Genomic DNA, 15,926 nt, shown 5'->3' with positions numbered 1-15,926 from the left:
TATTTATAACTATGCAAGTTATTTCATCTGAAGTACAGTAATAAAAAAAAAAAACATCAGGATTCATTGTATCTGTCAAGAAGATAAGATTTCATCTTACGTTTAAATCCAGATAGGCTAATGGCCTGTCTAAAAGAGGATTGCAGAGAGTTCCAGTATTTTGGGCCTGCCAATGCGACAGTATTATTTCTGAGTTGGGTTCTGACTGATGTGAAATGATATAAAGCAGCCTGTCTTGTACAATAATTGTGTATTCTATCATTCTTAACAAACATGGACGCTATTGCGTGGGGCACATTACCATTATTGATCTGATACATGAGGGATGCCAAATACAATAGATAAATATCTTGTATTTTCAAAACATTATTCCCATAAAACAGCGTATCAGTATGAGCATGTGCATTTGCTGCTGACATAATCCTAACAGCTCTCTTTTGAAGAAGCAAAATTTTTTCTAAGCGAGTTTTGGCTGTAGCACCCCAAGCTAATACACCATAGTTTAAGTAAGGCAAAATCAAAGATGAATATAGCATGGCCAAAATGCTTTTTGGAAGAAAAGACTTTAGTTTGTTCATCATACCTACATTTCTAGAGAGAAGATTACAAAGGTGAGTTGTATGAAAATGAGTTGATAAAAATGTTAGTCCCATTTGGGGTAACATGACAAAACAGAAAAATATATCAAGGATTCCATTCACAAATGTAATATGTGGATGAAAACTTATAAAATAGCATGCAAGAGGTTTCTGTTTGTTTTGATATCCTGAGAAGCTACGAGGGAAGAGCAATATGAACAGACATTTGTTAGAATTAGGGTCTTACCATTTGGCCAACACTCCCCCCCCCCCCCCGGAAATGGCACCAGAAAAATCCTTTTTTTTTTTGCTTGTTTTTTCTTGATCCAGAAGTGGCACCCAAAAAGTGGGGTGAAGCTCCGCTCCCCGCCCCCGTTTTTTTTTCTTTGCTTGTCATCCAATTAACCCCAACAACAACAAGTGGCACCAGAAATATGTTATTCAAAATGTCTTTCCCTCTCCATCCTCAAAAGAATCAATGTCCCTGCTCCCATAACTGAGCCCCCTTGTATGTAGTGCCGACCCTGGCTGTCCATCTTGATCCCCCGAACAACAGTTTCTTTAAGAGGAAGAAGAAGAAAAAAAAACAACAACAACAACCAAAAACAAACCAAAAATAAACAAACTACTCAGGGCCGGCGCAGTGTTTTCAAAAGTGTGGGGCCCACTTCCGGGTTTCTTGAGCTAACAAGCAAAAAAAAAAAAAGGTCCTCAGCTCATCTCTCCCCGTCCAATTCCGGGTTTCTTCAGCTGACAAGCAAAAAAAAAAAAAGGTCCACAGCTCATCTCTCCCCGTCCACTTCCGGGTTTCTTCAGCTGACAAGCAAAAAAAAAAAAAAGATCCTCAACTCATCTCTCCCAGTCCACTTCCGGGTTTCTTCAGCTGACAAGCAAAAAAAAAAAAAAAAAAAAAAAAAAAGTCCACAGCTCATCTCTCCCCGTCCACATCCGGGTTTCTTCAGCTGATAAGCAAAAAAAAAGGTCCTCAGCTCATTCTCTCCCCTCCCATTTCCGGGTGTTATAAAAGAAAAAAGGTCTTCAAAGAAAACACATAACCTTACCGCCGCCATACTTCTATTTTAGTGCCACTTACGTACTTCCGGGTTGAAAAAAAAGTGTGTAGGCCCAAAGCGATGACACCTTATTAGGCCTGCAGACGATGGCCAAAAAGTGGCTTAAAAAAGGTTCAACTGGCAACTATCGTATAACAAGCAAATTCTAACTTTTTTAAAAAGTATACATCCTGACAATATCCCACCTGAAATTTACCCCAAAAAATCCAATCGGAACATGCTCAAATGACGTCATCAAAATGGCCTCTTAAGATCTGCAATTTTGCCAGAGTAATTGTCACTTCGACATCTCTAATAATAAAAATTGAATATTTCGGAAAGGAGGTAATTCTAGCTACAGTAATGCTATTTCTCATGTACCTCAGGTCATCAGCCATCAATCATGCTCATTTTCAGTTGAGCTGGTGAGTTGTACGCATACCAATAGCGTTTCTATAGCAACCTTACACTGACGTAGTAGAAATAAACAAAAAATTCATAATAGTTTTCATAATTTTCATTTAATTTGTTGAAATATAATAAGAATGCCTAAATATATATTTTTTGATGTGTCTTGTTGGTTTCAGCGAAGTGCCGAACCAATTTCCGTCTTAATCATGTGTTAATATGGGGGAATATAGTCATTGCCATGGTAACGCTTTCATGAAAAAAAAAACCCTAAATGATAAAATGTAATTCCTTCTACGCAAATAGTTATAAATTAAGCTTAAAATAAGTAGGTGCCCAGTAAACGTATCTAGTCACTAGATGACTCAACTCATTGTAAGGCTAACCATGGTCACCAAAATTGTTTCCATGGCAATGAGAAAGAGCTTCGGAAACAGGTTTACGCAATGGAATGAGAGTGCAATTTCAACATATCTGTCAAGTGTCATTTTGCTTGTGTATTCTGTTTATCAAAATATATTAATATGGATGTCACATTTGAGGTAAAGAACTATGTGACAATCTGTATTAATTACATTGCATTTCTTGGAAACAATCGTGCCCTTGCTATAAGGCATGACAGCATGTACGTTTGAAACATAATATATTCGCGTCATAGGATAATGTTTTCTATATTGCCAAGGGGATAAAGGGCATTTTGGGGGCACACGGCACCGGGTCGCCCTTCAATATAAGCACCCTCTTTATCATGTAGATCTTGTATGGTAAATCTTCTATCATTTCGATGACTTTTCATTGATGTAAGAGTATATTTGCTGCATTGCCGGACCTACTTTTAAAACAATTCACGTTAGAACAACTGTATTTGCGTTGCTAATATCCGTATTTTGTAATAAAGGCCGTGAGTGTAGGTGTAAATTTAGACACCTCCTCAAAGCTTACCTTTGAATGTTCACCTTTTTTAAAATGTAGCTATTGTAGAGCAATGCTTCCTCTAGTAATTGGTTGCATTTTTGGATACAAAAGTGCCTTTGCAATACGGCACAATGGAATTTCGAAAACATGCACGTTTGGAACATATATATATTTGCGTTATATGATATTACAATGTTTTTTATATTGCGGTGAGGGTGGAGTATTTTTGGCACATCCCACATGGTTGCCGTTTAATGCACACTCTTCACTGTATAGATCTTGTAAAGTTAAGTCTCTTCTATCATTTCCATTGCTTCCCGTCGATGAAAATTGTATTTGCTGTATTGCCGGGACTACTTTTACAACCATTCACGCTAGAACAACGGTATTTGCGTTGCTAATGTTATGTGTTCTGTAACAAGAGGGCGTAAGCTTAGGTGTGAATTTAGACACTTCTCAAGGGATTAATTTTAAATGTTCACCCTTTTGACAATTTATTTATTGTAGAGCAATGTCTCCTCTGTTAATAAGTTGTATTTCTTGGACATAAAAGTGCCTTTGCTGTATGGCACGATGGCATTTTGAAGTCATACACGTTTGGAACATATATAATAATATTCGCGTTGTAGGATTTTATATGTCTTATATATTGCCGTGAGGGTGGAATATTTTTGGCACATACCTCAGGGTTGCCATTTAATGTCCACCCTCTTCACTGCATAGATCTTGTAAAGTTAAACCTCTTCTATCATTTCCATGACTTTTCATTGTTAAAAAGTGTATTTGCTATATTGCCGGAACTGCTTTTAAAACCATCCACGCTATAGAACAACGATGTTTATGTTGCTAATATCTATATTTTGTCTTAAGGGGGCTTGAGCGTAGGTGTACTTTGGACAAATCCCATGGGGTTGTCTTTTAATGTTCACCCTCTTGACGATATGGATATTGTTGAGCAATGTCTCCTCTATTAAGTACAACGTATTTTTGAAAACAAAAGTGCCCTTGATTTACGGCTCGATCGAAGTTTGAAAACATATATGTTTGGAACATATAGTGTATTCGCGTTAATGATATTCAATGTTTTCTATATTGCCATGAGGGTGGTGCACTTTGGGGGCACATCCCACAGGATTGGCATTTAATGTACATCCTCCCACTAAATAGATATTTTGAAGCAACGCTTTTCCTATCATTTCCACGACATTCATTGATATAAAAGTGTGTAGCTGTATTGCTGCAACTACTTCTAAAACCATGCATGCACGAAAGAACGTCGGCATTTGCGTTCATAGTATCCGTGTGATGTAATTACGGGTCTTGAGCGGCGGTGTAATTCTGGAGATTTCCCAAGGGATTGCTTTTGAATGTTCACCCTTTTGACAATATAGTTTTCTTTTTGTAATTATATTGCATTTCTTACAAACAAAAGGGCTATTGCTCTACAACCGTAACGATCGGGAAAATGTGAAGACATGGAAAATTGAAACATATTTGTGCTATATGCTAGTGCATGTTTCTATATTGCCATATGATTGCCGTGGGGTTAGATGATTTTGAACACATTCCACTCGGTTGCCGTTGAATGTGCACCCCTTTGACTATATGATGATTGCAAAGCAGTGTCTCTACCATTTAGAAATCATGAAAAGTAAAGTGTCTTTACTTACCACTCGGCAAAACGACTTTACATGCATGTACAAGTGAGTTTGCTTTGGCATAAATGCATGTTTTGTTAATCTGTTTCAGGACCACGACGGTCAGGGTAGGGGTAATCTGGGCACTTCCCAAGGGCTTGACAAAATATATATTGTAAAGCAACGTGTCCTATATCACCTTAATTGCATTTTACGAACATAAAAGCGTATGTGCTACACAGGCGGAAGAGCTTTTCAGAGGTATGTAACCATGAAACATTTTTCTCGGTTGTATACTGCATGTTTTTCATCGCCTTTAGGATGCATGGAGTTACTTTGAGCACCTCTCCTAAGGTGGTCTTTGCAAGTGAGCCCTTTGGACTGCATAGACATTGTAGATCAATGTTGTTATTTTATCTCTACCCCGGCAACTTTTATAGAAAAAAGTGTCTTGATATGGCAGGAATCCAATTCAATACGACTCAATTTAATTTTTATTTCATTTTCAACAAGCAGATCGAGACATCACTTTCTTTGTAAAAGAAAATGAGGTGCGTAAAACTATGTCGAATGAAACGAATTTACAATGATGATAGCACCATACGATAATTATACATAAACATAAAACTCAAGTGATAGTCATAAAACTCAAGGAACGACTTTTTTTTTGAGACATGCACTTTTGGAACGACTGTAATTGCGTTGATATTTGCCTTACAAAGAGTCATGTATAGAGGCAATTAATGTGGGTACTTCCCATATAGTACGCTCCCTTCGAATGATAACCACTCTAACTATGTCAGTGTAAGTCAAAATTGCAGAGCAATATATCGTCTGTTGACTCCGTTGAATTTCATTTAATTAAAGTTTCTTTGCTAGAGGACCAAAAGGACTGTTTAAAGGCATGTACCCATAGAACATAATTATGTATTTGCGTTGGTACATGATTATTGCATGTCTTAGACTGCCTTTGGGTGGGGTAATTTTTGGCGCCCTTCACGTGGTTGTCTTCGTATGTGAACCATTTTTACTCTGTAGATATTGTAGAACAAAAATTCTTCTATAACTTTCACTGAATTTTAATGGAAATGAAACTAAAAGGACGTTATGCACAGAGTTTTTTCGCTTCAAACAGCTGTATTCACGTGTGTATAATTATGTTTTGTACCGATCCGTGAGAGTATAGGTATGAATTCGGGTACCTCCCTACGAGTCGCTTTGACTGTGCACCACTTTTTAAAGATAATTATACACATTGTAGGAAAATGTCTCTGTCAATGCCAATTCTATTTCATGGAAATAAAAGAGTCTTTGCTAGACGGCCAAACGACTTAAAAAAAAATAAAATCTCGTACGCTTAAAACAACGGAAATCGCGTTGGTTGATGCATGTTGTGTAAATGGTCGTGGGGATAATATGATCGACTGGGGTGACTTTGGGCACTACCAGTCCTACAGGGTTTCCTTTGACTGTGCCATCTTCAATATCTCAAAACCCTCAAGGATGCAAGAGATGAATCATCAAGATTCGAGCAAACCACCCTCCAAATAGAGTTCATTCATTACAAAATTAGACAAGTTATAGATGTTGACACTTGTATAATTTCGTACTTTTAAGCTATCATTATCTGGTGGATAACAAACTCTAATTTTATGATATTATTCATGCTAGTTTACTAAGGCTGTAAAGTTTGTGTTTGGTGAAGAGAAACTGAAATATCATATTTGAACACTCTTGATATGCTCATATCGGGCACCTTGATGCATTAGAATATTCCGTTGGCTCGGAACCCTTTGCATATTATGCAAGAGGCCGAGATTATATAGGCCTACGTGGAAATGTTTGCATCGCACTAACTCACATTGCAAACATAGGTTTCAACATTTTCGGTGTTCCAATCTGAAACCTAGAAGCAATGTTTTCATGGAAATACTGTATTTTTATCATTATGGGAGCTAATTTGCATACCATGCAAATGAGGCCCAGACTATGTAGGGCCTACATGGAAATAGTTGCATCGCACGAACTGACATCGTAAACATAGATTTCAACACTTTCGGTGTTCCAGTCTCAATCCCAGAAGCATTTTTTTTTTCATGGAAACACTGTATTTTCATCATTAGGCCTATGGGAGCTAATTTGCATATTATGCAAATGAGGCCCAGACTACGTACATGTCATGGCGAATGTTTGCATCACACTAACTGACATTATAAACATAGGTTTCAACACTTTCGGTGTTCCAATCTAAAACCTAGAAGCATAGTTTTCATGGAAACACTGTATTTTTATCATAATGGGTGCTAATTTGCATATTATGGAAATTTAGCCACTATGCCCCACTGGATTTCTTGGGACTTTGAGTAAGGTGTTTAGTAGCCCATAACAAGTAGCACTGTAGTGGAATTTCCTACTGCAATTAGTATGGTGGGTGAAACCCTTATATTTTGACTGGACTAATGTGATCTATGACAAAATGTGTATCCAGTTTCTGTTAACAGTGCTTCATTTCTTTCAGAAGTACAGTATTTGTTGTAGTAGTCCATCGAGTATAATGAGCTTGCTTTGATATCGTACAGAAATCCATGCAAGACCCGTTTCACCGACATTGATTTCAGTGAGATCAGTGTCAATTAGTGTTTTCAGTTTCACTTATCAAGTCCTCGTGACTGAAACATAATAAAAAAAGTGAGATAGCGAGACTGAAACCAGTGAAGTGAAACTGAAACCAATGAGAAGTTTGGTGAAACACCCTACAGGACTGTAAGAAAGGAACAGCCATGAACTAACAAGGGGGGCTGAGGTGGAGGAGGGTCTCATCTAATATGAGAAATTGACTTAATCTATGTTCTATGCCTAATTGGCTTGAACGAAATGTCAGATTGTCTTATGATTGTGCCAAATGCAAAACGAAAAACAACAAAAAATCCAGCTACTGAGATGGAATATACATAATACACCACTAATAATGAAAACTGTGATATCTGGACAGCTGTGTTATACTCACGTAATGGCTACAGGCAAATTTGAGTGTAACCATGGTAGCTATGGTCTCTCACAGGTTAGGTCTCAACTCTAGTCTATTAAATTTACATACTTATATAAATTTAGAATGGTGTTTATCGTTGAGAGGGTGTTGCATTTTTTGTTTGAGAAAAAAAATGTTTTCAGCATAAAGTTGCCATAGAAATGACCTACTTTGGGCTCAGATTTTTTGAAAAGAGGTCACAAATGGGCCCAATTTTGTTTGAAGAAAGGCAGGAAATAAGAAATACATACACTGGCAACTTATCTAATGATTATAATGTCAGTTGTATAATGAACACTTGAGATATCCTAAAATTCTCATTGATTTTTTTTTTTTTTTTTTTTTTTTTTTTTTGGTTTTGGGGTGGCCATATTGATGACGTCATTTGAGCATGTTCCGACGCAGAAATTTCGGGTAAATTTTACTGGTAAGTTTGTTAAGACATATACTTTCAAAAAATTACAAAATTTGTTTGTTATACGATAGTTGCCAGTTGACCCCCAAATTCAGCCTCAATCCGCAGGCCTATATGTATTCCTTTGTATGGTGCACAAAAAGTATGGGGGCCCGAGCCCCCACAGCCCCCACGGCTGCGCCGGCCCTGCTACTACTTATCAGATTTAGGATCTGTCCATCATTTTAGCAATATTCTAAACCGTTGACCAATCAAACTGCTAATTCACTAATTAGATGGGAATGATATAATGGTATAAGATGAGAACAAGTTCAAAAACAAGTCAAAATCAGAACATAATTTGCCATATTTTGATGACGTGCCCAGCTTGGGGCAGCCAAAGTTCGGCTGCTTCCAATCATATTAGAAGGAAATATAATTCAGGGGCAGATCCAGGAATTCCATAAAGGGGAGGCGCCTTTACAAAGTGAAAGGGGGCACAACCCCCTTTTTTCTTTTTATTTCTTTTGTTTTAACAAAAAATAAAGAGGGGGCGCGCGATTGGTGCTCCCCCTATCCGCCACTGTATAATTGCATGCTTTAACAATTAAGAAGCACTTGTATTTGAATCAGGTCTTCTTCTCTTATCCCTTTTCAGAGAGGACTAACAGTTAGTAATGTAAATTGAAGTTTACTTAGTCTTCTCTATCTCTTATATGCAACTATACTTGTGCAGTCCTGATATGACAACTGAATGTGACAAAGTATAGTAATCTCTGATATCCATTGATAGCCTGTGCATATACGTTTAATTTATGATGCAAAATAAATTCCCAGATATGTACAAAACACTATAAGGGAAACAGATACAAAAATGAAAAATTTAAAAGCAAAGAAGAAACAGAGCCCAGGACTGAGTATAGGAATAGTCTACCAGAAACTATAAATCTACTCTAAACACAACCCCAAACAAAAGGAAAGTTAGGAACAAACTCCGTCATTCAACAGAAATTAACATCCTTCTTCGTTTTTTACACTTAAAAACGTCAATGGAAGAACATAGAAAAATAATGGAAATCTAAACATGTTAGAGTATTTTTTTTAAGAGACATTCTTTCATTTTCTTTTTTTCGGAGTTGTAAAATAGTAAATGAGTCAAGGGGTCAAAATCACCGAACTAGTGTGGTCGAAATACAAGGACAAAAAGTTGCATGGCGAGTTGGATTGGCTGAAACGTATGGTATCTCTCAAAGCTCAATGCAAAGCCAACCAGTCTCATAGAGAACATGTACGCGTGCCTTCTTGAGCCCCATTCTCCGTATCTATCTCCGGTATCGCGGTACACTAGCATAGCGCGTGCTAGATGCTGCATCCACCGCCTACCGCCATTACATGCGTACACCTCGGGCCTCCTCTGGGTTGTGGAAAGTGAGACAGAGATCCGGATGAGAGAGATTTGCCACAGATCTACTGTATCTTGGGCTTGGCAATAATTTGCTACTACCTGGCCGTCAATGTTACAGACAGTTTAACACAATGTTTCTCACAATAACAGCACGTAAGTTACGTTCATTTGATAATCAAACTTTATGAAATGAAGAGCCTACCGTTGCGTTAGAGCCAAGAGGGGTATTAAAAACTAGTCTAGGCCTAAAAATTATTATGTAATGAATACAGTAATGTACCGGTACAGCGCTTGTAAATTGTAGAGACAGTAGATTTATATTATATCATATTTATGTTTTTAAAGCCAAAATATCTGCAGTAATAATATGGCATTAATTCAATTGAAGTGACTTTGACAGTCTTGACGCGTTTGAGGCTTGACGCCTTGAGCTGAATAGTGTTCTTACTGACTTGTTTGGTCCTATTTCTGGGTGAGTCTTTGAATTGTTCATTGTTAGTTGTGACAAACAACTCAGTTCGGGAAACCCACTCACAAGGGGGGCCCCTCCTTATCAGTAACCCGTCCCCCTTATAAGTAACCCCGTCCCCCTTATAAGTAACCCCCGGGGTTGACCGAAAGATCGGTCTGTATCTGTCTGTCGGGGAATGTTCCGCGGAGACTGTGTCTGGCTTCACGGATCCCCTCCGTATACAGACCGAAGTCAATGATTGCGGCTCCTGTGTGGAGCAGTCGCGCACAGATCAAACGTTACGATAAACCAAATTTCAGACAGCTTTTTTACATTCAAACAAGTATGACATGACATGACACATTATGCAGCAATATTTGGGATAAATTTCTCACATTGTGCAATCGAAATACTCACATAACCTCGGTTATAATGCAGAAATTTTATCGATATCGCAACATCGCCGTTCGCGAGCAGTAAGTCGCCATTTTGAATCTGTAACAATTGCTAAGCCAATCACATGCGAGGTACGTGTTTTAGTAACACAAACACGTAGAAACTACCTCGCATGTGATTGGCTAATAGATTCATAGTGTATGTTTCTGCAGTTTGAATGTGACGACGCGACAGGCTGTGTTTTACGTTGAAAATTCTCCTGAAATGTTGGATTATTCATTAATCTGGTGAGTGTAACGTATTCTTAAGAAAATAATTTCACCATGCAAGCTTAAATTTGCCGACCTAGGGCCGTGAATTAGACGCAATCGAGAAGGGTGAGGTACCTCACCCAATTTTCCATAGAGACAGTGGTTAAGAACATCCACACAGCAATGGGTACTGCAACCTTCCGTCTGTCTACGGAGGACAGCGTTAATGACAAAATATATAAGAGTCCTCCGGACAGACGGATCTTTCTGTCTACCCCCGGGGCACCCCTTATAAGGAGTCTCCACGCTTTTTTGCAATGCAACGCGAAAATGAAAGGACTGCGGCAATTCGCTTGATTATGTCCATAAAGCTTCACAAGTTTCCTAGTTACTCACGAAATTTGAGCAAAATCGGTTTGAGGCATCATATCTAAAATCATGGATTTAAATGCGATGTCAAACGACCCATGCGAATGCTGAAATGCGAGCGATTACTGGCGTGAGTGTCGCCAGGCGCGGCGGCGCGGCAATGCTTGAGTGCAGACGTGGCGACTGAGTACGGAGACTTTCGTACTCAGTCGCCACGTCTGCACTCAAGCATTGCCGCGCCGCCGCGCCTGGCGACACTCACGCCAGTAATCGCTCGCATTTCAGCATTCGCATGGGTCGTTTGACATCGCATTTAAATCCATGATTTTAGATATGATGCCTCAAACCAATTTTGCTCAAATTTCGTGAGTAACTAGGAAACTTGTGTTCAAGGCTTTATGGACATAATCAAGCGAATTGCCGCAGTCCTTTCATTTTCGCGTTGCATTGCAAAAAAGCGTGGAGACTCCTTATAAGGGGTGCCCCGGGGGTTACTTATAAGGGGGACGGGGTTACTTATAAGGGGGACGGGTTACTTATAAGGAGGGGCCCCCCTTGTGAGTGGGTTTCCCGAACTGAACTAAGTTATTCTATATGCTGGGAATGAGGCCATTAGAGGATGATTGTGTGATTAGTCCCCTGAAGAGTTAGCTGAGCACTCTTGTCATGACATGATCTAGTTAATTTGAAGGGCAAACACGCATCCTGCATGTGGAACTGAATTAGAGAGCAAAGGCAAGGCATCTGCCATGCCATGCACACGATAGATATGCCTGGCTGTAGTAACACAAAAGTATCAACAGCGAAAGATAGGGGAACTGTTAATCTGTCTGTATTTGGGATGTTTGCTTTTTGAATTAAAAAAGCATGAAGACAATGTAATGCTCTGCTTGTGTACCGTATATCAGTGATATTGTTGATTCTTACCATGGTTATTAAAGTGGCTATAAAAGCTAACTCGTTAGGCAAGTACATGTATGTACCATGGTACATGTATATTAAATATTGGAGCGACTACAAGTACGGTACTGTAAAAGTGGAAGTTTTCGCGGTGTTGAAAACTAGTGCGAAAATTTTTGCTTGTCATATGTTCCTGTGCGTGATGTCTTCATTCCGCGGAATTAAAAACTCGCGAAACTTTACTTACCCGGCCAAGCGCAAAAAAATTAGTGGTGCTAAAATATCCACTTTTGCAGTATAGTACACTAAGTCTCTGTGATTCTGCAGAGACGTGAGGAGAATATAAACACCTCTTGATTTTAAAAGGAACTCTACCCCCAGAGCTGCATACACAACTCTAGGAACCTAATATATAGTATCAGCACCTCCTTGATTGCACATTGTAAATTCAATCATTTTGATCTGTTTGAATGTTGACACCTTTGTTGGTGCTGTATGATTAGACTACATCATATTTCCATTGTCATGACTTTTTCATTTCTCTGCCATTCTATTTTTACAGTTGCCAAAAGCAAGTAAGTACATAAAATTTATATTTCCTTAAAAAAATGAATAGTGTTTTTGTGTATTGTCAAGCCTGGTAGACTGCACAGCAGAATTCTAACAATTTTAATCTTATCAATTGAGTTCATGTGCTAAAATATGGTATTTTCCTATCAACTGTACTGTGCAGAACAGTTCTCCCCCTAATGTACAAAGCAGAGATTTGTTTTGACATACAGCCTGTATTGAGTTCAGTGTTGTCAGATTGGCCGCCACCAGTTAAAAGTATCTTGCATTTTCAACAGCATAAATTATGTTAAAGGTCCTGTTTACCTTTGGGAGCAGTGATTTAAAAAATGTTGAAGATATTACATTTGATGCATGTGTATGGCAGTTGTATCACAAAACATCCTACCATTGTTGCAATAAAGCCTAAAGTATACAGAGATATCACTATTTTTCTAATTAAACCATAACTGTAGACAGTGTAGTTTGAAAACAGTTTTATTATAACTATTGTTCACATTTTGTATATTTAACAATACTTATCGATTATGATGGTTCAAATTTTGACATTGGTTGTTTCTATCTCTAATTCACATTTTAGAACTATTTTGAAGCACTAATGCTTCATAACTGAACATTGTTTGACAAGAAAAATGATGTTTCAGAAGTCATTGATAAGGCATATCAAATACATAATCTAGTAGGTTTTGGACATTTACTTCATGAAAAGGATAATTATACCCCCGCCAAACGAAGTTTGAAGGGGGTATATAGGAATCAGCGGACGGTCGGGCGGTCGGGCGGTCGGTCGGGCGGTCGGGCGGTCGGTCGGGCGGTCGGGCGGTCGGGCGGTCGGGCGGTCGGGCGGTCGGTCCGTTGCAAATCTTGCGTCGCGAACTACTTCCTCAGTTTTCAACCGATTCCCATAAAACTTGGCACAGATGTGTGCCTTGGGTTGTAGATGTGCAAGACGTATTTTTTGACAGTACCAAAAAGTACGTTGCCATGGTAACGGCATATTATGGGCAAAAATGGGTACAAATCTTGCGTCGCGAACTCCTCCCACAGTTTTTGATCAATTTTTATGAAATTAGGTACAGATGTTCATCTGAATATGTTAATGTGCAAGACACATATTTCCGCAGTGGCAAAAAGTGCGTTGCCATGGTAACGGCATGTTATTGGTAAAATATAGGGCAAAATGCTTCATGGCAAAACTGCTTCATCAGTGTTCTTCCAATTCTCATGGAATCCATATTGAATGTTTGTCTTAGGATATAGGTCAGCATGACACATTTCTTGACAGTGACAAAAAGTATGTTGCCATGGTAACAGCTCACATATTATGAGCCAAAATGATGGAAAATTTTGTGTTGCAAACTACTTCCTCAGTTTTTGCCCAATTTCCATGAAACTTGGTACAGATGTGTGCCTTTGGTTGTAGATGTGCAAGACGCATTTTTCGACAGTACCCGAAAGTACGTTGCCATGGTAACGGCATATTAATGGCAGAAGATCAAGGAAAGATCTTGCGGATTTAACTACTTCCTCAGTTTTTTGACCAAAGCTTATGAAATGTGGCACACACCTTGATCTTGGTGGGAAGATTTGGAAGACATATTTTTCGGACGTGTCAGAAGCTGCGTTGCCATGGTAACGGCATATAAATGGCAGAAGATCAAGGAAAGATCTTGCGGATTGAACTACTTCCTCTGTATTCGACTGAAGCTCATGAAATGTGGCACACACATTGGTCTTGGTGGGAAGATGTGCAAGACATATTTTTTGGACATGTCGGAAGCTGCGTTGCCATGGTAACGGCATATTAATGGTGGAAGATCAAGGAAAGATCTTGTGGATTGAACTACTTCCTCAGTTTTTGACAAAAGCTTATGAAATGTGGCACACACAATAGTCTTGGTGGGAAGATGTGCAAGACATATTTTTCGGACGTGTCGGAAGCTGCGTTGCCATGGTAACGGCATTTAAATGGCAGAAGATCAAGGAAAGATCATTCCTTGGGTAAGACTGTCGTCACGGGGCGGGGGTATTAATCACCTTAAGTGATATTTCTAGTTATGTTGTGAGTTATAAATGTCCATTTTATATATTATGCTGTTCTATCAGTCTCCATCAGTCAATATGCTAGGAACACCAAGTCTGTTTGATATTAAACAAGTCTCAATTTCTGATTCGTTTGCTATAAATGTATCCATACAAAGTGCAGATTCCAAATTCAAAACAAACACAATGAAATACAGAAGGTTCAGAATCAGAAACACCTTTGGTATTTGACTGATTTCACCCAAATAGTTACTGTCATCTTTCAAAAAATGTATGTCATTCTTACAATGCAAATTTCTTTATTTGAATATTTGATATTTTTTTGCTGTAACATATTTACTATGGTGCTTTGTAACACTCACTGCAGCCAAAGGACACTTGACTTGTCCATTGTGAAGAATTTAAATTGGCCACCCAAAATCATGTCGGACTAGCTAAAAATCGAAAAATTCTGAAGTTACTAGTCCGTCTGGCTAGCAAAAATATTGCTTCAGTGTCAAAATTGATTCAAAAGTAGTCCGCCTGGCAAGTTAAAAAAAAAGTTAAGTGCGACCCCTGAAAACATTGTGACAGTATGTAAAATGCTATATGTTAGGATGCATTATGATGAATGGAATGTCAGATGTGAAGCTAACAGCCAACTGTGATCTTTTTAGGAGGGTGATGGTGATGCTCAAGAGTGCTGCAGGGACAGGGACAAGTATTGTGACGACCAGGCAGAGGCAGAAACCAAAACTGATGCTCATCAAATATGATCCTAAAGGTGAGGACCCTTGAATAAAGACTAGGCACTCCAACAGCTGATGCGCCATTATGTACCTGGTACTCTCACTTGCACTCCTTTGCAAACTTCAGTTGGGCAAAATGAAAAGAAAAAGAAGAAACTTATCCGTCTTGCTACCAAAGGGCTGAATCATTGAAATATTCAGTAATACGGCTGTATAGTGTCTTTTTGTTGAAAATAATTTGCTAGCAAATACATGTAGTGCCAGTATAAAACAACTTCTACTGGTCAAAGTCTTGTATCATGAACGTTTCTGTGTCCTCTCAATAAGGCAAAATTTTGTTGCCTTGAGAATTGAAAATTACTCTTCTATCATCTACTCCTCATCACTCATGTTTTTATTGATCTGCTTTAGCTGGCTGTTATCTTTTCTATAAGAGTTTGTTGTGTTATTTGTGTTCAGTAATGATACTTTATTTACATAACACTTTGTATTTACACTGTATGTTCAGTTGAAATGGCCAATTCATATGAGTCTCAAGACATTTTCCCCACTTTCTGTGTCACAATTGGTCTATGGACTGCTATAAATGGATGATGAGAAGAGAGAATTAAAATTAGGCTTTGGGGACTTGATCTTGCAAGCTTGTGCATTCATTTTGTCTTTCATCTTTTTTTTTCTTTCCTCACACAGTCAATCAACATGTATTATTTGTGGAGAACAGGAAGATTCGATCAATGTGAGAGTTCCTTCTGCAAGATGAAGAGTAGAACTTTCGATGTATTGCAGCAGATCAGGACTAGA

Source organism: Diadema antillarum, unplaced genomic scaffold (genome assembly GCF_040938485.1).
Source record: "Diadema antillarum isolate AM-2024a unplaced genomic scaffold, OU_Dant_1.0 scf00000036, whole genome shotgun sequence".
NCBI classification, from domain to species: Eukaryota; Metazoa; Echinodermata; class Echinoidea; order Diadematoida; family Diadematidae; genus Diadema; species Diadema antillarum.
The sequence above is the reverse complement of the archived record's forward strand: the minus strand, read 5'-3'. Positions refer to the sequence as shown.